At 44.1% G+C, this 22,974-nt stretch overlaps 1 long non-coding RNA gene across 1 annotated transcript; it reads left to right on the top strand.

Annotated features, from left to right (window-relative positions):
• The first annotated feature begins 14,199 nt into the window (after positions 1-14,199).
• Positions 14,200-21,318, top strand: LOC126362339 (uncharacterized). Its single transcript, XR_007566237.1, has 2 exons — positions 14,200-14,324; positions 20,909-21,318. It is a non-coding gene; the product is annotated as an uncharacterized LOC126362339 (long non-coding RNA).
• Positions 21,319-22,974: the final 1,656 nt, after the last annotated feature.

Below are 22,974 nucleotides of genomic sequence, written 5' to 3'. Positions count from 1 at the left end.
TAGAACTACTTAAACCTAACTAACCTAAGAACATCACACACTTCCATGCCCGAGGCAGGATTCGAACGTGCTACCGTAGCAGTCGCGCGTTTCCAGACTGAAGCGCCTAAAACCGCTCGGCCACAGCGGCCGAACATGCTTAACTGTAGGCAAAAATGTTCTTCCCTTTTTCCGACTTAACGGATTTGCACACACTTTCCGACAACTGATTAATGTGATCAGTATGGGGTGTGACCCCCTCTGGCAGCAATATAGACCTGACAACGATGGGGCATACTGTGAATGATGTCGTCAGTCTCAAGTTGAGGTGATAACGCCCATTCTTCCTGCAGAGCTGCTCGCAAGTCTTGGAGTGGTTGGTGGATACTGACATGGTGGAAGCCATCTCCCTAGTGCATCCCAGACGTGCTCTATGGAATTCAAACCGGGAGAGCGAGGAGGTTACGCCGTGCGTGCAGTATCTTCCGATTCCAAGAAAACATCACCCACCCATGCTCTGTAGGGTTGAGCATTATCGACCATTAATACTAAGCCTGGGCCAACAGCACACCGCAAAACCGCAGATGGGGGCCCGAAGGTCTCGTCACGATACCCGTACAATGTCAAGAAGAGGTGTTCGAGTGGGCAACATAATCCCTGCCCACACAATTAGGGATCGTCTTTGACATCGGTCTCTTTCCACAATGTTTGGGTCCCGAAATCGTGTTCCACGTTCTTTCCAGATGTGAATCCATCGAGAATCACTCTCCAGACTAAATTGGACTCATCTGTGAATGTAACATTGGTCCACTGTTCGACCGCACGGGTGGCATCTTGATGACTCCACTCTAGACGTTCCCTTCTGGTAAGACGCGTCAGAATTGGACATACGGTAGGTCTCCGACAATAAAGGCCACTCTGCCGAAGCCGTCTGCACACCGTTTGCCTCGATACAACACGTCCAGTCGATGCTGCGAGCTCACATGTCAGTTGACGTGCAATACTAAGGCGTTACCGTCGTGCCCTGACAGCCAAATGACTGTCCTCTCTTCTGAAGTCACACGTGGTCGGTCCTGCCCTGGTCTTTCGGATGCATTTTCGGTCTCTATAAACTCTCGCCACATCCGAGAAACGACAGAATGGTTCCACTAAGCCATCGGACCACATCAGTTTTCGACTGTCCTGCTTCCGTTCTTTCTATGGCCCTCCACCGCAGAGAGTCTAATAGGCATCTTCTCTGTGTCATACTGCACCATCTGTGGCTGTGTACACATCGATTGTGGATGTGGGATTACCCGGCAAACGCTACCTCGTTTCATAGGTACCCTGACGTCATCGTTGGCATGGTTGTCCGTTGACCGAAATGTCATCTTCTACGTAGAACAAGATCGATCGGATATCTGGTTGACAGTTTGTATGATTATATCGTGAATTAAGCACATGACGGGGAAATAAAAGTTTGTTTTTCTACTTTTCGACACCAGCGTATTTCTTCCTCTTCTTCTGTCACAATTTGGGACACGCGTGCACGCCATCTAAAGGGCATTTCTTCTGCGTTTAACGGAGTTTTTCCATTTGCACTTGATAGGTTAACATCTTTGCGTTTTACTTCGAAATTATGTTTCAGCTCACAGAACGACACAGTATCAGTTTTTCGTTCCACTCTATCTTCCTCATCTTTTTTACTTGCATTTGTTATTCATTCTGATTTATCTTCTTTGCGCTTCTTTTCATTCCGGTGTCACCCTTTGGATCGTTATGTTTTCTTCTTTCATGAAGAAGTTTAAATATTTTAGCTCCCTATGAGGACCTACCTTGGCTTCATTATTTCTTGTTTATTACATTCTAAAGAATTTCTACTGAACCTTTCTGGGTGATTTTGTTTATGTTATTGCTCACTGCCTGGATAACTACTCCATAGTAAACTGTACGTATTCCACGCTCCCGTACAGCCGAGCAAAGTGACGCACAGTTGAGACCTCGACCTCAGAAAGAAAGTGCGTTGAATCTCCGTGCCGTCACTAAGACATGCATTTTCCATGATTTCTCATAACCGGTTAAGACAAGTGTAAGTTCTGCGAACTAAGCATTAGACATCCCCTTCAAAGAGCACACTGGTCGCTTTGGAGCGCTGTGGACGGTGTAGGAGTGGTATTAGGCGGTCATGTGACCCTCCGTCTCTAACATGTCATGACAGTGAAGTGATGTATTTCTGTCAGTCGTTATATCAACGCAGTAAGATGGATCGATGTGGAGAACTGACAGAATGGAAGAAATGAGATACTGTTTTTGGGCGTTCCTATGCTCATACCTTGAAAAGAGTTGCCCGATTTGCCGCTGCGTCAAGGTGGACTGTTCCAACGTGTCGAGGATGGCGTAAGAACAGTCGTCGTAAACAGATCCTAACTGGCAGGTACAGAAGATCAATGTCAGTCCATGTCAATGACAGACAGTTTCATACCCGACAGGAACTGCTCACGTCAGTCAATGCAGGTCTATCTCACGCAGTTTCCGAGCGATCACTCCGAAGGAAACTGCATGGAGTGGCCATATGGAATCAAGAACCTCACAAAAAACCAGTGCTCACAGCAGCACAGAAAACCGCAAGTCTCCAATGGGCCAGAAAACGCAGAAATTGGGCAGTGTCTGGACTGAAGATGTGAATTGTAATCTGGCGAGTAACGATCTAGCCTCTTTCCAAATTATGCAACGTTTCAGGTGCTACGACAGCCGAATGAGGCGTTTAATCCAGTTTGTGCTGATGGTGTCAAGTTCCTATGGGACCAAACTGCTGAGGTCATCGCTCCGAAATCCAGTCTGTGGAGGGTTTAGGTTAGACAAGAGGTGGTTCGTGATGTTTTGGGGATAAAACAACCCCCAAAACATCACGAACCACCTCTGGTCTAAACTAAATCTCGTACCATGACTTGGGCCCACTCCTTCAAGTTTCCGTGCATGTGAACCAGGATATTTATTTCATCATTCTCGCTGACCGCGGTTGACCTTCCTTCTGCATTTTCTACATCTCCATGATGCGTATGTTCTGGACACCGCGTCTTCCAAGATGAGAACCACCGTGTTCCTAGTTTGACGATCAGCTAGACGCTCTATCGCACCTCGACTGTTCCCCTAAATCTTACAGAGGAGGACTGGGCCTTTTCGTGACTGCGGGTAATCCATAGCAATAAACATCCCCCCACTTTTTTGGCTCTACATTATACAGGGTAGGGCATACATGAAGAAACATCTTGACACTTTTCCTCTCACAACTGAAGCCATTATCAAGGTTAGATGTGGCGTTCTGGGGCTGACTAATTTTTTTACCCAGTGCGCTTTGGTTGATTCTTTTCAAAAGGCCACAGCCGATTTCCTTCTCTTTTCTTCTCACGCGCTAACTAGTGCTCCGCTGCTAATGACGTTGCCGTCGACGGGTCGTTAAACCCTAATCTTCATTCGCACCCTTTTCTTCTGATTTACAGAAGATTTTCTTCTGTTTTACAGAAACCGGTCATCGTAAGTACAGGTCCGCAAATACGATCCTGGCTCAGAAGTTATCTTCCTCCATGCTGAACATTTACAGAGCGCCCCTTTCTACTCAGTGTGAGCAAGTAATCTTCTGGTGGGATACTGAGAGGTAACTATCGCTTTCTGTGTTAAACGTTTAGTGAATAGAAGTGCTTTTGCAATCGTAGAATAAAAAAGAAGCGCATGCTCTCACTCTCAGATGTTTAAAGTCTAAATTGCGGCTGGGAAGACATAAGTAAAGGCATATTCTAAACGTACAGTAATATATCTGTTTTATAGAGTTTAACCCGTCGTATGGCGCCCACTGTTTCCACGATATGGCAAATTTATTTTATTTTAACTTTGTGACGGGTTGTTCTGCCCTTCCATCACCACAGTCGTCAGTTAACCTACGAGAGGAAAACAACATGCAACATCTACAGGTATCTGTGAATCTGCGAATCATGTTGTGTGTTACCGTACTTCAGTTGTTTGTGTATCACAATTGAGCACGGGGAGATTGGGGTCCAGACTGGCCTTCGCCTTAACGAACATGGAAAACTGCCTAGGAACCACACTCAAGCAGACCGGTATACCTGGCCAGCGTTCGTCAGTCTGCCGCATCGTTTGGATGCGGGGTATGTCACGCCTCCCTGGCGCCCAAAGCTAACGCGCCGCGCGTTAACCCATACGAGGAAGTTTCTGACTGTATATTGCCCACTATTAGTTTGGAAATACCATGTTGTGTATTACAAGGAAGCAAGATGGGAGTGATCTATATGAGTTATTGGTTAGAAAACAGAATAGTATGATGAGAAAAACGATTAATAATGACAGTGTTGTTCAGATAATTATTGGACATATACATACATGTTGGTATTGCTCAGTTATATACAGTGAAGCGCCAAAGAAACTAGTATGGGCATGCTTATTCAAATACAGAGATATGTAAACAGGCAGAATACGACGCTGCGGTCGGCAACGCCTATATAAGACAAAATGTGTCTGGCGCAGTTGTTAGGTCAGTTACTGCTGCTGAAATGGTAAGTTATCAAGATTTAAGTGAATCTGAACGTGGTGATATAGTCGAACTATGGGACACAGCATCTCCGAGGTAGCGCTGAAGTGGGGATTTTCCCGTGCGATCATTTGACGGGTGTACCGTGAATATTAGGAATTGGTAAAACTTCAAATCTCCGACGTTGCTGCGGCCGGAAAAAAGATCCTGCAAGAAAGGGACTAACGACGACTGATGAGAATCGTTCAACGTGACGGAAGTGCAACCCTTCCGCAAATTGCTGTAGATTTCAATGCTGGGCCATCAACAAGTGTCAGCGTGCCAACCATTCACCGAAACATCATCAATATGGGCTTTCGGAGCCGAAGACCCTCTCGTGTACCCTTCAATGACTGCACGACACAACGCTTTACGCCTTGCCTGGGCCCGTCAACACCGACACTGGACTGTTGATGACTGGAAATATGTTGCCTGGTCGGACGAGTCTCGTTTCAAATTGTATTGAGCGGATGGATGTGTAGGGTATGGAGACAACCTCATGATTCCGTGGCCCTTCACAGGGGCTGTTCAAGCTAGTGGAGTCTCTGTAATGGTGTGCAGTGTGTGCAGTTCGAGTGATATGGCACCCTTGATACGTCTAGATACGACTCTGACAGATCACACATACGTAAGCATCCTGTCTGGTCACCTGCATCCATTCATGTCCATTGTGCATTCCGACGGACTTGGGCAATTCCAGCAGGACAATGCGACACCCCACACGCCCAGAATCGCTACCGAGTGGCTCCAGGAACACTCTTCTGGGCTTAAGCACTTTTGCTGGCCAACAAACTCCCCAAGCATGAACATTATTGAGCATATCTGGCATGTCTTGCAACGTGCTGTTCAGAAGAGATCTCCACCCGCTCGTACGGATTTACGGACAACCCTGCAGTATTCCTGATTTCATTTCCCTCCAGCACTATTTCAGACATGCCATGTCGTCTTGCGGCACTCCTGCGTGCTCGCGGGGGCATGCACGATATTAGGCAGGTGTACCAGTTTCTTTGGTTCTTCGGAGTATAAATTGACTTTACCTGTCCAAGCAGTTCTACTAAACACGCCATGTGGCGCCAGCAGACGGCATGATTATGTTGAGATTGTTTGCTGCTTCGTTCAATTAAGTTCCGTTTGAATGAAGGTAGGAAACGCCGTGAAAGAAGGTAGTACACTCAGTAATTGAAAAGATCCCAAATTGCCAGATTTCTCATGATTCATGGGTAAAGATAATCACTTTGCACCAAGAAGGCAATAGCTTCAGTCAAGTATAAAGAAATTGAAGACTTCCACTAGCGATGTTGTCAAGACCATTCACCGGCATCGAGATATAGATTCCTATTATGATCGTCCTCGCTCAGGAGCACCCAGGAAAATATCAGAACACCAGGAAAAGCATCCCGTAGTGACCAGAAAATGTAATAGATCAAAACTGTCCATGAATCGAGTGCTGAACCAAATACAATTAGCGTACACCAGTGAGCGAGTCAACAGTGAAACGGTGCCTGGCAGAAAACAATCTCCAGTGTTAATAGCAGCGAGGAAACCGTTGTTGCGCCCTGTTAACAAGAGGAAAAAGCTTTGATGGGCTTCGACACACCAGCATTGGACAGCAAGAGGGTTGGGGAAGAGTGTTATTCACTGATGAATCCAAGTTCGAAATATTTGAAAGTGAACGCCGTCAAATAGTGTTCCATTCACCCCATGAACGCTTGAATCCTCAGTGCGTAATTTCAACTGTGATGCATGGAGGGGCTTATGTGATGGTACTATGATCTTTTGGAGGGAATAAATTCGGAGATTAGATGAAAGTAGATCGAAAAATGAACCAAAAAGATTATCGTGCCATTATCCAACGACTTGCCAAGACTTTTGGTTTGCGTCTGATTGGGGAAGGGTTTGTTTCACCGCAAGACCACGACCCGAACCACACATCCTACTTGCCATGCGAAGCCTCTGGAGGTTCAGAACATTCTGAAAAATATGGAATGGCCTCCCCAGTTCCCTGCTGGTAACCCAATCGAATTACTGTGAGATCAGTTGGACAGGAGATTCCGAAAAAGGGAAATCGTGTATGGAACACACTTGAGGAAGGGCCTGCAGCAAGAATGATGACTAATTCCAACTGAAGCTCTGGCAGAACTTACCCATCGCATAACGAGAGTATGCAGGGCGCGATTAAAACAAACGGAGTCTATTTGTAGGAATCTAAAATTTAATGGTTGCTTTTACCTATCAATTGTATAAGCTTAATAAACATTTAGAAAACAATAAAATGCAATACCTATCCATATACACCAACGGTGTATTACGATGTGAAATGAAGCTGGAAGCTTAAGACATTTAAGAAACTTAGTTTATAAGCTATATTTTATGTATATGCAAGAGCTTGAAGACAATTGATGTATAAACCATTGTCTCCAATTGTGAACACATTACAGGCGCTTGAAAATGACCCACGATGGAAAGTGGCCAGTCGTGCGGATAATAAAAAGATTGCAGCCTACTTAGATCATTTTTTCATTCTAAATTTTGTAATGTATTTCCTTTCCATTGCCCACAATCACTTGGTGTCTTCAAACTTATGGAGGGCAGTGTACTTCAACATAAGACGTAATTATAATGCCCGAGAATTACTCATGGTTTTTATTTCTTTAATTCTCGTGTAAACACAGTGAGTACAAACACACCAGGAAAATAAAATAATTTCGAGGCTTTAGCTTACTGGAAACGAACTTTGAAAATTTTGAATTTTGTTTATGATTTATAAACTCAAGAAAGAGGAATGATAGTGATGGTTCTGCTGTTGCTGGTCGTCTTTTTACTTGTAACTGACTCTTCTTGAAACACTGGAGAGAGAAGTGCAAAAGTCTTCAACCTGCACGAAGAAGAAGCAATACTGGAAATAAAAGAATGGTTCAAGAGTGGAATTAAAATCCAAGGTGAAAGGATATCAATGATAAGAGTCGCTGATGACATTGCTATTCTCAGTGAAAGTGAAGAAGGGTTACAGAATCTGCTGAGCAGAATGAGCAGTCCAATGAATACAGAATATGGACTGAGAGTAAATGAAAGAAAGACGAAAGCAGCGAGAAGTAGCAAAAGTGAGGACAGCGAGAAACTTAATGTCAGTACTGTTGATCACGAGGTAAATGGCGTTGAAGAATTTTGTTACTTAGGCTAGGCAGCAGAATAACCAATGGCGGACGGAGCAAGGAGGTCATAAAAAGCAGGCTAGCTCTGGAAAAAAGGGGATTCCTGGCCAAGAGAAGTTTACTAGTATCAAACGTAGATCTTGCGAAAGAAATTTCTGAGAATGTACATTTGGAGCGCAGCATTGTACGGTAGGGCAACATGGATGTGGGAAAACAGGAACGGAAGAGACTCGAAGCATTTGAGATGTGGTGCTACATAAGAATGATGAAAATTAGGTGGACTGATAAGGTAAGGAATGGGGAGGCTTTCTGCAGAATCGGAGATGAAAAGAGTGTATGGAAAACACTGACAAGAAGAAGGGACAGAATGGTAGGACATCTGTTAAGACATTAGGGAATAGCTTCCAAGGTGCTAGACGGAGCTGTAGAGGAAGACAGAGATTGGAATACATCCTGCAAATAATTAAGGGCGCAAGTTGCAAGTGCTACTTTGAGATGAAGAGGTCGGCACAGGAGAGAAATTCATGGCGGCTATCAAACCTGTCAGAAAACTGATGACTCAAAGAAAAGTGTCTAAGTGTTGTACATGTATATTTTACGTAGTAATAGGTCTTTAGCAGAACAAGTGGAAGCTTTGACTTTAATAAAGGTGTGAAGCAAGGTGATAGTCTCTCCACTGTGCTATTCAATATAGCCCTTCACAGTGTAGTAAATAAAATCAACAAACGAGGCACTATATTTCTGAAAACTAGCCAGATATGTGCATACACTGGTGACATTGCTATAGATGGAAGAAATTCCAATACACTACTAGAAACATACCGGGCAATAGAAACAGAAGCCTTAAAATTGGCCTCACAGTAAATTAAAACAAAACAAAATATATGGTAATGTCACAATCTGGGGCCAGAAGAACCCCTAAACACCTAAAAATCAATGGGAAATGTTTCAAAGGAGTGTCCTCTTTTAATTACTTGGGAGCCCTAATAACAAATGATAACAGTATTGGAAAGTCAGTAAGGGAAAGAATACAAGCAGGAAACAGAGTCTACTTTGCAAATATCAAACTTTTCAAAAATAGCCTTGTCACAAGGAAAACTAAACTACTAATATATAATTCCCTAGTCCGCCCAGTTATCACATATGGGTCAGAGGTATGGACGTTGATTGAACACGATAAAAATTCACTAAGAACCATTGAGCGGAAAATACTACCCAAAATCTATGTGCCAATAAGAGAGGAAGAAGGCTCGAAAATACGCTACAATGCCGAATTACAAGAGTTAATACAAGGCAGGGACATAGTAAAATTTGTGAACTCACAGCGAATACGATGGCTAGGGCACTTGGAGAGAATGGCAGAGGATAGAATTCCAAAAAAAAATGATGAAAGGTGTGAGCCATTCAGTTAGACGAAAAGGGAGACCTAGAAGAAGATGGATCGACGAGGTAATAATGCATATCACCAGTATGGGAGTCCGGGGGTAGAAAAGAGCAGCAAATAACCGAGAAGAGTGGAGGAAGATTGTTGAAGAAGCCAAGGCTCACCAAGGGCTGTAGCGCTACTAAAGAAGAAGAATGCTATTAATATTGATGTAAAAATCAGAGGAACAGGGAAATGGAGACATTTGAAGGACAGTGGCGTCGAGAGAAGAATAATTTCATTTGTGAAAATGCGAGAGATACGTGAAGCCTCAGGAAAAGACAGAAAATATCTGTCTGGGATGTGTTTTAAAGTGAGGCTGTATTCTTTGTCGTTGGAAGGGAAATTTTTAAAACGAAGCAGTGTATCTGGCGTGCTATACTTAAACAAGAAAGAACGTAACAATCTGAATGACCATTTACATAAACAGTGCTGTGCAAAGAACATATACAAGTCTCAACGGAGAAATAACAGAGCCAACCGGTTGCAATTAATTTTTTAATACATTGACGTAGGGTTCGAAACCTCAAAGGACGTCTTCATCTGAATGAAAATTTTAACAACCCTATAAATTAATACATAGAAAAATAAGTTTAACAGAAACATAAAATGATGGAAAATGTCATAACATAGAAAGGTTACTTAAGTAAAGTTACATTGCGAGAACGCAGTAGCCGAAGTTTCGAGTAGACATGCTCAATCCAAAACCTAAAAATTGAAAACTTTGCAGCATTTGATACTTATGCCTCGCAAGGAACAACACCAGACTTATCGGCCTAGTGGTTTACATAGCCGCTATGACAATAGGACACCAGCTGAGTCGCTTCTCGTGCGCGTACATTGACATATGCCCATGTGACACTATATACCAGAAATAATCGAATTAAACAACTCTCTCTCTCTCTCTCTCTCGCTCTCCCTCCGCCCGAACAGGCCTCAGGAGGCCCACCGATACTGACCGGAAGCCGTGTCATCTTCGGCCCACAGGCGTCACTGGATGCGGATACGGGGGGGGGGGGGGGGGGGGGGGGGGGGCAAGTGATCGGCTCGCCGCTCTCCCGGCCCTTATGTCAGTTTACGTGACCAGAGCCGCTACTTCCCAATCAAGTAGTTCCTCAATTTGCCTCACAACGGCTGAGTGCACCCCGCTGCCCAACAGCGCTCGGCAGACCGGATGGTCACCCATCTAAGTGCTAGCTCAACCCGATAGCGCTTAACTTTGGTAATCTTACGGGAACCGGTGTTACAACTGCGGCAAGGCCGTTGGTGAATTAAACAACAGTTAATTATAAAAACATTCAAAGGGTGAGAGCTTAGTGTAGTTTTGAAAGTACAGAGTAGTCAAGTAAATGAAGTACAACTAAGAATCATCTATTAGGCTTCACAGAAATGCTCATTACGTAAAGTACAGAATATTGTAGGATATTTATACAAACAGCTGCACAGTCCAAAAAACATCTGCATGAAGGAAACTTTAGTAGAACATATGGACATCAGACTTGAAGAAAAATATGTTTTGGGACTAGAGGCAGGGAAAAATAGCAAAAAATAAGAGAAATCAAAATTCCGCAAGTAGTGGATTAATGCCACTGAAAAAAAAAGTTTGAAGAGATTACGGGATTGCAGCCGGTCGTCGTAAACTTCAGACCACGATATTTCAACTGGACACTTGCCAGTCGTCTTCAGGTGAGCCATCGAAAAAATTTTTGTTACGTATTTGTGACCATTCCTTGAGGATGAGGCCATCGTTCTTAGAAATATGCTTGAAAATCTTCAGATCTACGTGTACGTAGAGCCTGTGACCTCTCTTTTCCTTATGTAATCATATGCAAGTAGTAAACTTGTGGAAAGATAGTATGTCTAATTCAGTGTGATTCATAATTACTAAACGATCGACCATTTTATGCCAAAAAATTAATGTGCAATTTTTTTCCTAATCAATTCAATATCTAACCCAACTGAAGATTCTTCCGTAAGATGTAGTAGACAGACGTGTTTTTAGAAACTGCCGAACTACAGAGAGTCATCAGTCATTAAAAGTCACTAATAATTTTAACGGCTAATGTTGAGATATTAAAAACGAAGAGTCCCATATTGGACACAGCGCTGCGGAAGCAGAGATGGGGAACCGGAGATGGTAGCATTGCTTACCACCTACAAATGTCGTCTGGTAGGAGAAGCTTCTCTGCATACATCTTTCTGTTTCGAAAATACTTACAGCAAACAGAGGCGAACAAAAGAAAGTGTGTCACACGTCTGTTCACACTGTCGTAATCATTTATATTTCGAAGTAAAATACTATTTAAAGAAGTCTTTCTTTATCTGGTGAAACAATATACTTATCTAGAAACATTGTTACAGGTGAAATTAAACGAACATTCGTTCTATGTAATGGAATATTCTGGAGTGCAAGCGTCCGGTCGCCACTACCTCCCTCATGTTCAAATGGTTCAAATGACTCTGAGCACTATGGGACTTAACTTCTGAGGTCAACAGTAACCTAGAACTTAAAACTACTTAAACCTAACTAAGCTAAGGCCATCACACACATCCATGCCCGAGGCAGGATTCGAGCCTGTGACCGTAGCGGTCGCGCGGTTCCAGACTGTAGCGTCTCCCTCATGTCAGGTACACCTTACAAGCCGAGCAATTCGTAGACTTTACTCAGTATGCACATGAACAAAAACACATAGGCATATACTAGGCTTCATATTTTTATGCGGGGCATATCGTTCCAGAATTAAATTGGTTCCCGTCCTCCATATCTGACCTGGGTTTTCGGAACGTTCCCTCTGGTTGTAAGACAAAATGCCAGAGTCGGAAACCCCGTCTCAAATGTTTCCAACTGAGAATTCTTCTGCTCCACTACCAGATCGCCTGACTCTTCAGTTGGGCATTGCTCGAAGAGGCCACGCTACGTTTAGAGTTAGGGAATCAAACGTAATTAAAAAATACAATTGTGTAAATTTGAAACTACGATATTAACGTTTCTATTCTTTATGTAGCACTTAGTTATAAAATACGAAATTATGACCTGTAGCATTAAAAATCTCTTAGAAGAAACTGTTTCCTGCTACATACATTTTACATTTGTCAGTGTTGTGTATTTGGAAAGAATTTATATATGTATTGTGGATTCATATTTACGCTGAATTAAAGATTAGCTGACAGAGAAATACAGTGAATAAGAAAAGTACAGTTATACCTGGCGTCCATGGCAGGATGTTACTATTGAAATGACAGGTGTAGTGTAAACACAGACCGGAACAACAAATTTTAGATGCGTAGTAACGATTGTGAAGTAGTTTACTATTCCAGAATGAGGTTTCCACTATGCAGCGGAGTGTACGTTGATATGACGGTCCTGGCAGATTAAAACAGTGTGCCGGACCGAGAGTCGAACTCGGGACCTTTGCCTTTCGCGGACAAATACTCTACCTTCTGAACTACCCAAGTACGACTCAAGCCTCGTCCTCACAGCCTTAATTCTGCCAGTACCTCGTCTCCTACCTTCCAAACTTCACAGAAGCTCTCCTGCAGACTTGCAGAACTAGCACTCCTGGAAGAAAGGATATTGCGGAGACATAGCTTAGCCACAGCCTCTGCGATGTTTCCAGAATGAGATTTTCACTCTGCAGCGGAGTGTGTGGTGATATGAAACTTCCTGGCAGATTAAAACTGTGTGCCGGACCGAGACTCGCACTCGGGACCTTTGCCTTTCGCGGGCAAGTGCTCTACCATCTGAGCTACCCAAGCATGACTCATGACCCGTCCTCACAGCCTTAATTCCGCCAGTTTCTCGTCTCCTACCTTCCAAACTTCACAGAAGCTCTCCTGCAGACTTGCAGAACTAGCACTTCTCGAAGGAAGGTTATTGCGGAGACATGGCTTAGAGCCACAGCCTGGGAGATGTTTCCAGAATGAGATTTTCACTCTGGAGCGGAGTGTTCGCTGATATGAAACTTCCTGGCAGATTAAAACTGTGTGCCGGACCGAGACTCGAACTCGGGACCTTTGCCTTTCGCGGGCAAGTGCTCTACCAACTGAGCTACCCAAGCACGACTCACGCTCCGTCCTCACAGCTTTACTTCTGCCAGTACTTCGTCTCCTACCTTCCAAACTTGCACTTGCCCGCGAAAGGCAAAGGTCGCAAGTGCGAGTCTCGGTCCGGCACACAGTTTTAATCTGCCAGGTAGTTTACTACTACTAGGTTATAGGCAAAATTAAAGGAGGGCAAGATTACTTCAATATACGAAACTATTGACTAGGTGGTCAGAGCTAGTGCAGTCCAGTGTGAGAGAGAAATAGAAACAGATGAACTCGCTCAGAATAACGTAGAACAAGCAAGTATGGAAGCAAATCAGATTGGGGGAATAAATACAGACTTCATGTGGTTAAAAAGGTGGCTCTGAGCACTATGGGACTTAACTTCTGAGGTCAACAGTCCCCTAGAACTTAGAACTACTTAAACCTAGCTAACCTAAGGACATCACACACATCCATGCCCGAGGCAAGATTCGAACGTGCGACCGCGGCGGTCGCGCGGTTCCAGGCTGTAGCACCTAGAACCGTACGGCCACTCCTGCTACCCACTTCATGTGGAGTCAGACGTTCAATATGATGTAAGAGGTGAAAACTGAGATAAAAACAAGCGAAACTCGGTTGGAATCCAGCCAATTTAGAGTTATAAAAGTGCAAGCAGAAATGAAAAGTGATCTTTGGAATCTAAAGAAAGGGTTAGAAACAAAGATCAAAGCTGTAAAAGGAGAAATCGAAAAATCAGCAGAGAAGGAAAGGGGTGTGATGAGTTTTGCAATCGAAGTTCTGCGGTGTTACATGAGCGGGATGTACCCTGAGAACTCACTCGGGCTGTCCCCGTAAAGTGTCCACAGCGACCGCGCTACGGGCGAGAGTGGTTCTCCTTTTCCTTTCGGGCTGTCCGGCCGGAAGCGTAGCGGAGTGAGCGGCCGCCGCCCTTCGCAGCCGTGGACGCTACGGTCGCGAAAACCGGTGTCCCGCTAGCGGGAAGCGATGCCGCGTGACATAAGGTGCTGCCGCTGCCCGCTGCTCGCCGGGCTGTCACGCCCCTCCCGGTTGCGACTGGCGTCGGTATAAAGGCGGCCGCCGACTCCGCTACCGTCAGTCCAGCACTCGCAGCCCATCCGCCGCAGTAGCCACCGACCACACACCCGCAAACATGCGCCACCTGGTAAGGCTCGCTGCGCACCCGCCGTCTCTCTAGCGCCGTCCTCCACTGCACCAGAGGGCAAAAGCTTTAGCCCCAACTGCGCACGTGACTGCACGGGATTGGCATTATCGCCATTGCAGAGGTATCTCTTATAATTTCGAAAGGCACTGGGGGTAAGGATGCTGGATATCCTTGATGAAGTTTTTTGCAATTCTCTGTAAGCAAATAGGCTCATCATACCTCCGTCTATTATCAGGCGATATTAATCAGCAGTCTGAACACCTGAAATCATTAAGTTTCTCCCTTTATCAACTGATAACTCGAAAAATGGTGAATTATTCCAAATCTGACACGAAATTTCTCTTCTCTGAAAGATTCGTCTAAGTTTAAAGCTTTGACTCCGGCGGGACTCGATCCGAATTCCTTGCACTTTATGGGCCAGTACCACAACCCCTCAGTTAGTAACCCTCTTTCGCAGCTAAGATCTGGTCTGCTTAAAAGTATTATACTCCTTATAATTTTACAAATGTTCATTTCCATATTATGTGCATTGCCTCTAAAAATACTTCTACGTAATGAATTTTGAACTGAGCCATGATTCACATTTTCCATATAATATCTCTATCATTTCTCTCACTTAAATTGAACTCTATACGTGGCCACTACATTGATATTTTTATGCTGGAATTTCGTATTTCTATTTTTTTCAAACGCAACAAATTCATGTAGATGCAGCACCTGAATGGTATGCAATATTTGTGAATGATTATCACCATTTCTTCAGAGTATGTATACTCCTCTCTCACACATAGACGAAAGGCATCTCATTGACGCTTGAGATGTTTTAACATCAGTTTTCAGTCACATAGAGAATTATTGCTCCCCTTCCTGAATATTTTTAGGAAATCAAGCAAATGGAGTAAGCAGGTTTCTCTCTCCATTGCGTGTATAACAACATATATTATTCGCTACTACTACATTTTTTCGCGGTTTTTCAGCGTGCTTATCTTTGCTAATAGCGGCACAGTCATAAAGAATTTACCATAATAAAACTCTCGGGGGATTTCAAAAGTGTGCGAAGAGGGGGAGCACGAACGGACACAATTTCATCTGTCTCGCGGGTGATCGTCATGGAGACGCTCAAAAACCTGAACTGACAGGCGCTTCAAGAATACCTCGCAAAACTAGCCGTCTCTGTTGTTGTGTTGCAGTGTTTGCGGAGTATCGTACACATGGTCAGACTTGTCCAGTACTTAATGATCACGGACCTCCTGGAAACGTAATACACTATTTCACATGTTACTCGTCTGGATGGCTGAGTACCTTTCATCAGCTGCTCTTTCTGGTTGACACATGTGATATCGGGGGGCACGGGAACTCTGTAGGTCGGCATTTCTTTTTCTTTGCCATAATTGTGTAATTATAAACTCTCCGTGTATGAAAAGGAATAGTTAGTACTCTTGAGCATCCTGTCTCAGACACACCGAAGCTGACACGCGGTACTCTTGTAACTATGAGAACATTTATGTGCCTTTACATGTAACAGTGCCACAGTCCGATTTAAAGTATCCGGTATTTGGCACCAGGCGTGTTGGACTGCTCCCGTGATGCACCAACGGTAGCTATGTTGCCGCCGTCGTTTTCCTCCGTGTTGCCACTTCCGCTGTGCAAATCATTGTACCTGACAGTTGGTTCTCAGGTAGCGAACTTCCCCGGATGTTCAAATTTCGCCTATTCCTTGCAAAAACTTAACTTTACCCCTCAATGGAATTAAAAACAGATACATAGGAACACTATAGAGGTCTATACAACATGTGAATTTGAGAATTTTGATGTGATTTTTTTAGGAGATAGAGACTTTAAGCTTCGTACTTCTAGTGAGTTAAATATCGACAATACTGAAAACAACAAAATACGCCATTTTCCGGCGTTTAAATTTAGCAAACACAATATGATGCATGTTACGGAACTTTGTGAGTATCCGTTGCCGGCGAGGTATTTTGCTAATCAGCGAAAAACAAGAAAAGAAAAACAGTTTAATGAGCATAATGGTTTTTGATATATGTCGCAATAATCTGAAGATGTTTCCCAGACCGTAGAATTTGACTCATTTCCAAAATTTTATCATAACTTCTGCTTGAATTAAATTAGGAAAATATTTTTGATACGCTTAAATATAGTATACATATCTATACCGTGCTTTATTTTCAGAATTTTACGTCTTTTTTTTAATAAGGGCTAGAGACTTTATAGCGCTTTTCTACCGCAGCGGAGACCAGAACGTTGTAGTGGCTACCTGCAGACAGTAGTAGTCACAATAAAGACGCAAGGAGGTTAATCGCCAGATGCCAACTAATTTAAATCTATGGTGAACTGCGAAATACTGTTAATGCTTGTCGATATCGGCCGTCGCAAGATGGGGGAGTGGAGCAGTAGTTACACTTTCTGTTGCACATCTAGCTGCGCCTATAACACTTTTGCTGTAGTTTTGCGGGTTTTACAATAGAGCAGGTAGATGTTCTGTAGGTTTGGACATAGTTTTTAACTCTACAGCTATAGAGAGTCACTTAAGTAGAATGTTTACAAATTTGGGTGCGATGCCATGCACCAACAACTTCATGGGTCTCGCTCCTACAGGTAGAGGGTGAAGAAAAAAAAAAAAAAAAGCTCTGAGCACTATGGGACTTAACAGCTGTGGTCATCAGTCCCCTAGAACTTAGAACTACTTCAACCTAACCTAACCTAAGGACATCACACACATCCATGCCGGAGGCAGGATTCGAACCTGCGACCGTAGCAGTCGCGCGGTTCCGGACTGCGCGCCTAGAACCGCGAGACCACCGCGGCCGGCGAGGGTGAAGCACGCGCTGCTGGAGCCCTCTTGATATTTTTTGCATTACATTTTCATAAATATCAGCAGAGGCCAGTTAGTCAGAACGCAGTTATTTTACTGTAGATCACACACCTCAGCACTGCTGTTCAGAGAGGAGGGAAAATTTTAGATTTCCCATATTAACTAAACGACACAAATCCAATTGATGCTGGCTCGCACTCGGTCGGCTTGATACACGTGTTCGCAAATTGTATCTCGAGCAGCTTAGGTGTGCTGCGTAAACACTAGCTGCTCGTTTGTGGCACTGCGGAGCGCCGCGCTGTGTTGGGTGCTGCCAGCACAGAGGGGGATCAGCCACGAAGTACAGGGCCCGCGCCTGGTCGCAGCGCTGACGCAACACGAGATGCGGGTGCGCCGCCCCTAATGGCACAGATACGACAGCGATGACATGGGACGGCGCGAGAGCCGCGCAAGTGCAGATAGCAGAACACTCACCTCTCTCCTGATGTCGCCGCACGTTGCTCATAAAGAGTCCTGTCCGTCTGACTGCAAGTTCACCAGAGTGAAACGTAAGTTTTACATCGTCCGTCCAAAGAGTTCAGAAAGCGATTTCATTCCTGCCGTTTAAGCGATACCAATGCGTAAGTGGAGTGCGACCATAGTATGCCTGTGTCGCTGTGTCATAAATCACACCGGAGCAACATCTCCAAATCAAGTGTCCAAGACATTCTCCTGAATGTTTCGAAGAAGAGAAAAGTGTGTGGAAAGTTTGTTTCACATATCTTGACTCTAGAACAAAAAACACTATTGGACGCCTGCCGTGACTTGACTGAAATGCAAATTCTGGATAATTCTTCTCTCGAAAAAATAATCACAGGCGACGAGAAATTAGTGATATCAGTACGACCTTATCACAAAACTAAAAGTACAGAAATTCACTTAAAGGATGAACATTTTGACGACACAATCGATGTTCGAGACAACGTGACTCGCGACTAGTGCAACATAGCAAAGAACTCTTCTAACAGTTTCACATGATTATATGAACCTTCAGTGAGTTGTACTCAAGTGGTAGGAGACGATGTAGACCATTTGAAGAAGCTTTCTGGATTGACGGGGGTATAGGACAACACTTATCAAGAGTCAAACAAGATATAGTATTTTCGCGCTTTGTGGTAACTGTGACGACAAATTAATACATAAGAAAGGCCTTCCCAGGTTATATGACTAGATCCATGCACATACAACAAATTATCAATATAGCTTTGTATGTCTTACATGTTGCTGCTCCCTTCAACATATTTGCAGATGAAGAGCATTTTTTAACCAATCGGGTACCAACTATTCTTTTGGCAGATAAGATATACTCAAATTCATGTGCATTTTCTGCCTACATTCAGAGCTAAGTGAAACCTTTCCGCGAGCTTAGATGATATAAGACATTCGATGTCAGAGTTCCTCGACAAGCCATTACCGATCAAGAATTAATAGACAAAAAACAAGCGGAAGAGACTGCTTTTTTTGTGGACATCAGTCTTCTGACTGGTACGATGCAGTCCCACATCAACCACGGGCCACATGTTCTGTAGATAAACATTATGTGTCCTTAATGCTGTCCTTAATGCTGTTGATCATTGCTTATACCTCTGTCATTAGGGGTAATTTTCTACCTTAAAATCAAAAGGATACTCTGAACCTCTACCTGCTCTTCCTCCCTCTTCGATAACTTCATTCGAAAAACGACGGTGATTCCATACAGAAGGACCCTCCGACTACCATTACTGATGAATTTTGTTCAAAATTTAGACAGTGGCACTGATCGAAATTGGAATCTACAGACTGCTTTTTTTCCTAAAATTATCCCTTTATTCTGTGGTAGGCGACATGGAACTCAGCTGTAATACGAAATAGTATGGCTTTAGGAAGGTGGGAAAATTCTGCCAATCCCATATGAAATCCACACGCGAGATAACAATTTCAGTAGTTCTCATGTGAACACTTACTTCGTTATTCTCTTTCTATATCATCCACAATACTCAGAGGCAATCATTCATAATGTTAATCAGTTTTCAGGTATTAAATGAAACAAGGCACTTACTGTAATCTAAACCAGTTTCTAGGCCCCGCGATGGATTTTATATTTTGTGTGGTAACATTACTAAACCACGCAGAATACAAAGAGAGTGGTTGTGGGAACTCATACAAAATGAGGTTAACCTAGAGGTGAAAACTGATATTTAAACAGCGAAACTGAAGGAAATACTTTTCCGGCCTTCTGTTCAGCAGACCATGCTTTGCTATAAAGCCTGCCAGCTGTTGTACTAGTAACGTGTCACCTGAGATAAGCAGCCAACCTGGTGTTATATCAGTACGGTGCTGATCCGTTTGGAGGCAAGCAATACCCTCTAGTGTGTGGAAAATGGCATTTCTAGTTAGAAAGGTTAGAAGAAAATCTGATTAAGCTCAATAAGATAGTAGGAGTACTGAATGTGTCTGGAGTAATACGCGTGGGAAAAGTACCTTAATTCCACATACTGTTTTGCACGTGCTACCTAAAGCCAGAAGAATATACTCGTGCCTGATACGAGTTGCATTTCCGTACTCGTTAATCGTCGATTTTCACAGTCTGGTAAAACAAAGGTTAAAGTTTAGTTTACGTACCGCTTTAAAAGTCTGGAATTCAGCAACTCTAATGATTATCTCATCTCGTATCTACATTGTAGGAGCTATATAACTATTTTAAGTTTTCAATTAGGTGTTGGAGGATGTGCTTTAAATGTTTTATTGTCTCTGTCATACCGTCCGATTCCGTGGCTGAGTGGTCAGAGCGGGTTATTGCCATGTGTAAGACCCGGGTTTGATTCCCACGACTTCCTTGGTGGGAGGACTAGAACGGGGTGCGCTCAGCCTCATCATGCCATTGAAGAACCACTTGACCGAGTAGTGGTGGCTGAAGGTCACGAAACGTACCAATGCCCGGGACAACGGTGTGATAACGCCGCGCCCCTCCCTACAGTATCCGATGACGCTATTGGCAGAGGATGACGTGGCGGTCGGTCGGTTACGAAAGGCCAGCCAGGGATTTTGGCCGAAGTTTACGTTATTACGTCATACCACGCTACAAAATTCTAGTGTATTTTGGTAGTATGAGTACAATCACACTGAAAGGAACAAGTGAACTTTCTATATCAGATGACATTCGCGATTTGTGAGACTTTTCATTTGCTGCAGGTACATCTGCACTTCTTACCATAAACTCGTCTTTCTCGACCTTTCACTTTTATCTTTCCCACACATTATTGTAAATTTTATGGGCTACTAGTCTGTCTACTTTATCTCATTTCTACTTCGGTCTACGAACTGTTTGTTTCATAATACATTCTCGAAAGTCAAGAAGGTATCGTGGTCCAGAATAAGGTTTTCTCTCTGTACGAGACGAGGTACTGGCAGAATTGAAGCTGTGAGGACGGGTCGTGAGCCATGCTTGGGTAGCTCATATGGTACAACACTTGTCCGCGAAAGGCAAAGGTCTCGAGTTCGAGTCTCGGTCCGGCACATAGTTTTAATCTGCCACAAAGTTCCAAGTATCGTGGTTTTTCTTCTCCCTTTTTTCAGTTACTATGTGAAACATCGGAGTCGCTCCTCTGACAGCGGCACTTTTTTCTAAGTGCAAGCAGCTCACCATCAGCCCCGGAGTAACTCACTCGATGAAGACGGACAGTGTTATAGCCGACCGCAGTGCACCGTGTGTGACACTTGTCTCTCTTTGCAGATCGCCCTCCTGGTCCTGGCTACGGTGCTGCTGGCAGCCGAGGCCGGCTACCTGTACGGCGGCTACGGTGGCTATGGGGGCTACGGCGGCTACGGTGGATACGGCCGCTACTACAGCTACCGGCCCACCGTGGTGGTGAGGTCGTACGGCTACCGGCCCTACTACGGAGGCTACGGCGGCTACCGCGGCTACCACAGCTACTGGTAGACGGCGCCCTCTACACTGCGCTACACCACACTACAGTAGCGTCGTACAGCTGCAGCCATCCCTATTCCAGCCTGCAGCTGCTTCGCCCCGTAGTCTCACAACACCCCCAGTAATATTCATTCACTGTATATATATATGTAACTCATAACCATTTCCTCATGTGTATCCTGAATCTTTCACCAATAAACATCTATCTTATATAATTTATGCGTAATGTAGTTTCTTAAACTAATGATACCCCGAAAGGACTCGCCAAAATTATGTGCTGGTACATTTTCAGACTTGACACCGTAAAGAACGCCGGCCGCGGTGGTCTCGCGGTTCTAGGCGCTCAGTCCGGAACCGGGCGAATACTACGGTCGCAGGTTCGAATCCTGCCTCGGGCATGGATTTGTGTGATGTCCTTAGGTTATTTAGGTTTAAGTAGTTCTAAGTTCTAGGGGATTGATGTCTATAGATTTGAACCGTAACGAATCACTGATTCGTTTCATCTAAATATCAGTTTTTAAAACTTCCTGGCAGATTAAAAATATGTGCCGGACTGGGGCTCGTTTCGCGGGCAATGCTCGTAGCACAAGAGAAATTGTGTGAAGTGTGGAAGACAGGATTCGAGCTGCGCCTGAATTTCTCAGTTAGTTTCCGGCGTAATGTAAGGTTCCGAGGGCACAGTTTTAATCTGCCAGGAAGTTTCAAAACAGCCCACACTCCGCTGCCGTGTGGATGATTCATTCAGGAATCATTTTTAAATTCCTATAAGTTAATGAACATTTAGCTAGCTAGCCTGCAGTCTCCCTTATAGAAGCAGTGATTCCTGTCCTAAATTCCAGTTTTTCCTATAGTTAATTTGTTGTTCCAAAAGCTTATAACTTCGTTCCCTCAACTTATTGTTTCCTCACCGCTTGGTTGTTGAACACCGTTTCATCTTTAACTGCTAAGTGATATATAAACTCATGTTATTTTTAAGAGCAGTAAAACAACGACAGAAAAGAAGCTACAAACATTCCAGTAAGCCAATGAAAGAAAAAAAGCAGCAAACACTACACTACTACTATTACTGTTACTATTAGTACTAATAACTCGTAATCCTAAACCGCGTCCACACCGGATGCAACGTGCTGCGCAGCGCCACACTGAGTACAAAAGCGGGGCACAGAGCAGCGCAGAAGGGCACACAGCAAGGCAGAATGCAGCAGAATGTTCTTAGGTGCGCAGCAGTGTTCCACTGTGCGCACGCACGACAGTAAAAATGCAAAACGAGAAACGCCGTCGTAACAGAGCCACAAACGAACCAACCATCATTTCCTTTGATGGTTCGACACTGCGGGGACGTTCAATTACATTCACGCAGAGATCTCATCTTTATAATGGTTCCCACTCTACATAAGGCAATGTAACGATGGGCCCTCTCCTGCCGTTAGCAATGTCCCTGCTAACAGGATGCCTAAGAACTTACTACTAACAGCACGACGAGCGTCAGCGCACACTGGCACGCTGCTCCATCCTTGCCGCGCGGGATTAGCCGAGCGGTCTTAGTCGCTGCAGTCATGGGCTGTGCGGCTAGTCCCCTCGGAGGTTCGAGTCCTCCCTCGGGCGTGAGTGTGTGTGTGTGTGTTTGTCCTTAGGATAATTTAGGTTAAGTAGTGTGTAAGCTTAGCAGTTAAGTCCCATAAGATTTCACACACATTTGAACTTTTTTTTGCACCATCCTTTGGATGTCCGTTAAAATGATTGGTTGAGGCAACCAGAGTAAGGGAGCAACTTCAGTGCACAATGACAAGGAAATCAGTCATATCTTCGAATCCTTAGCCGACCATACGTGATAACATAGTTGACAAGCTGAAGTAGAGGGACGTAAGGCG

The sequence above is a fragment of the Schistocerca gregaria genome, chromosome 1, assembly GCF_023897955.1.
Source record: "Schistocerca gregaria isolate iqSchGreg1 chromosome 1, iqSchGreg1.2, whole genome shotgun sequence".
NCBI lineage: Eukaryota > Metazoa > Arthropoda > Insecta > Orthoptera > Acrididae > Schistocerca > Schistocerca gregaria.
The sequence above is the reverse complement of the archived record's forward strand: the minus strand, read 5'-3'. Positions and strand labels throughout refer to the sequence as shown.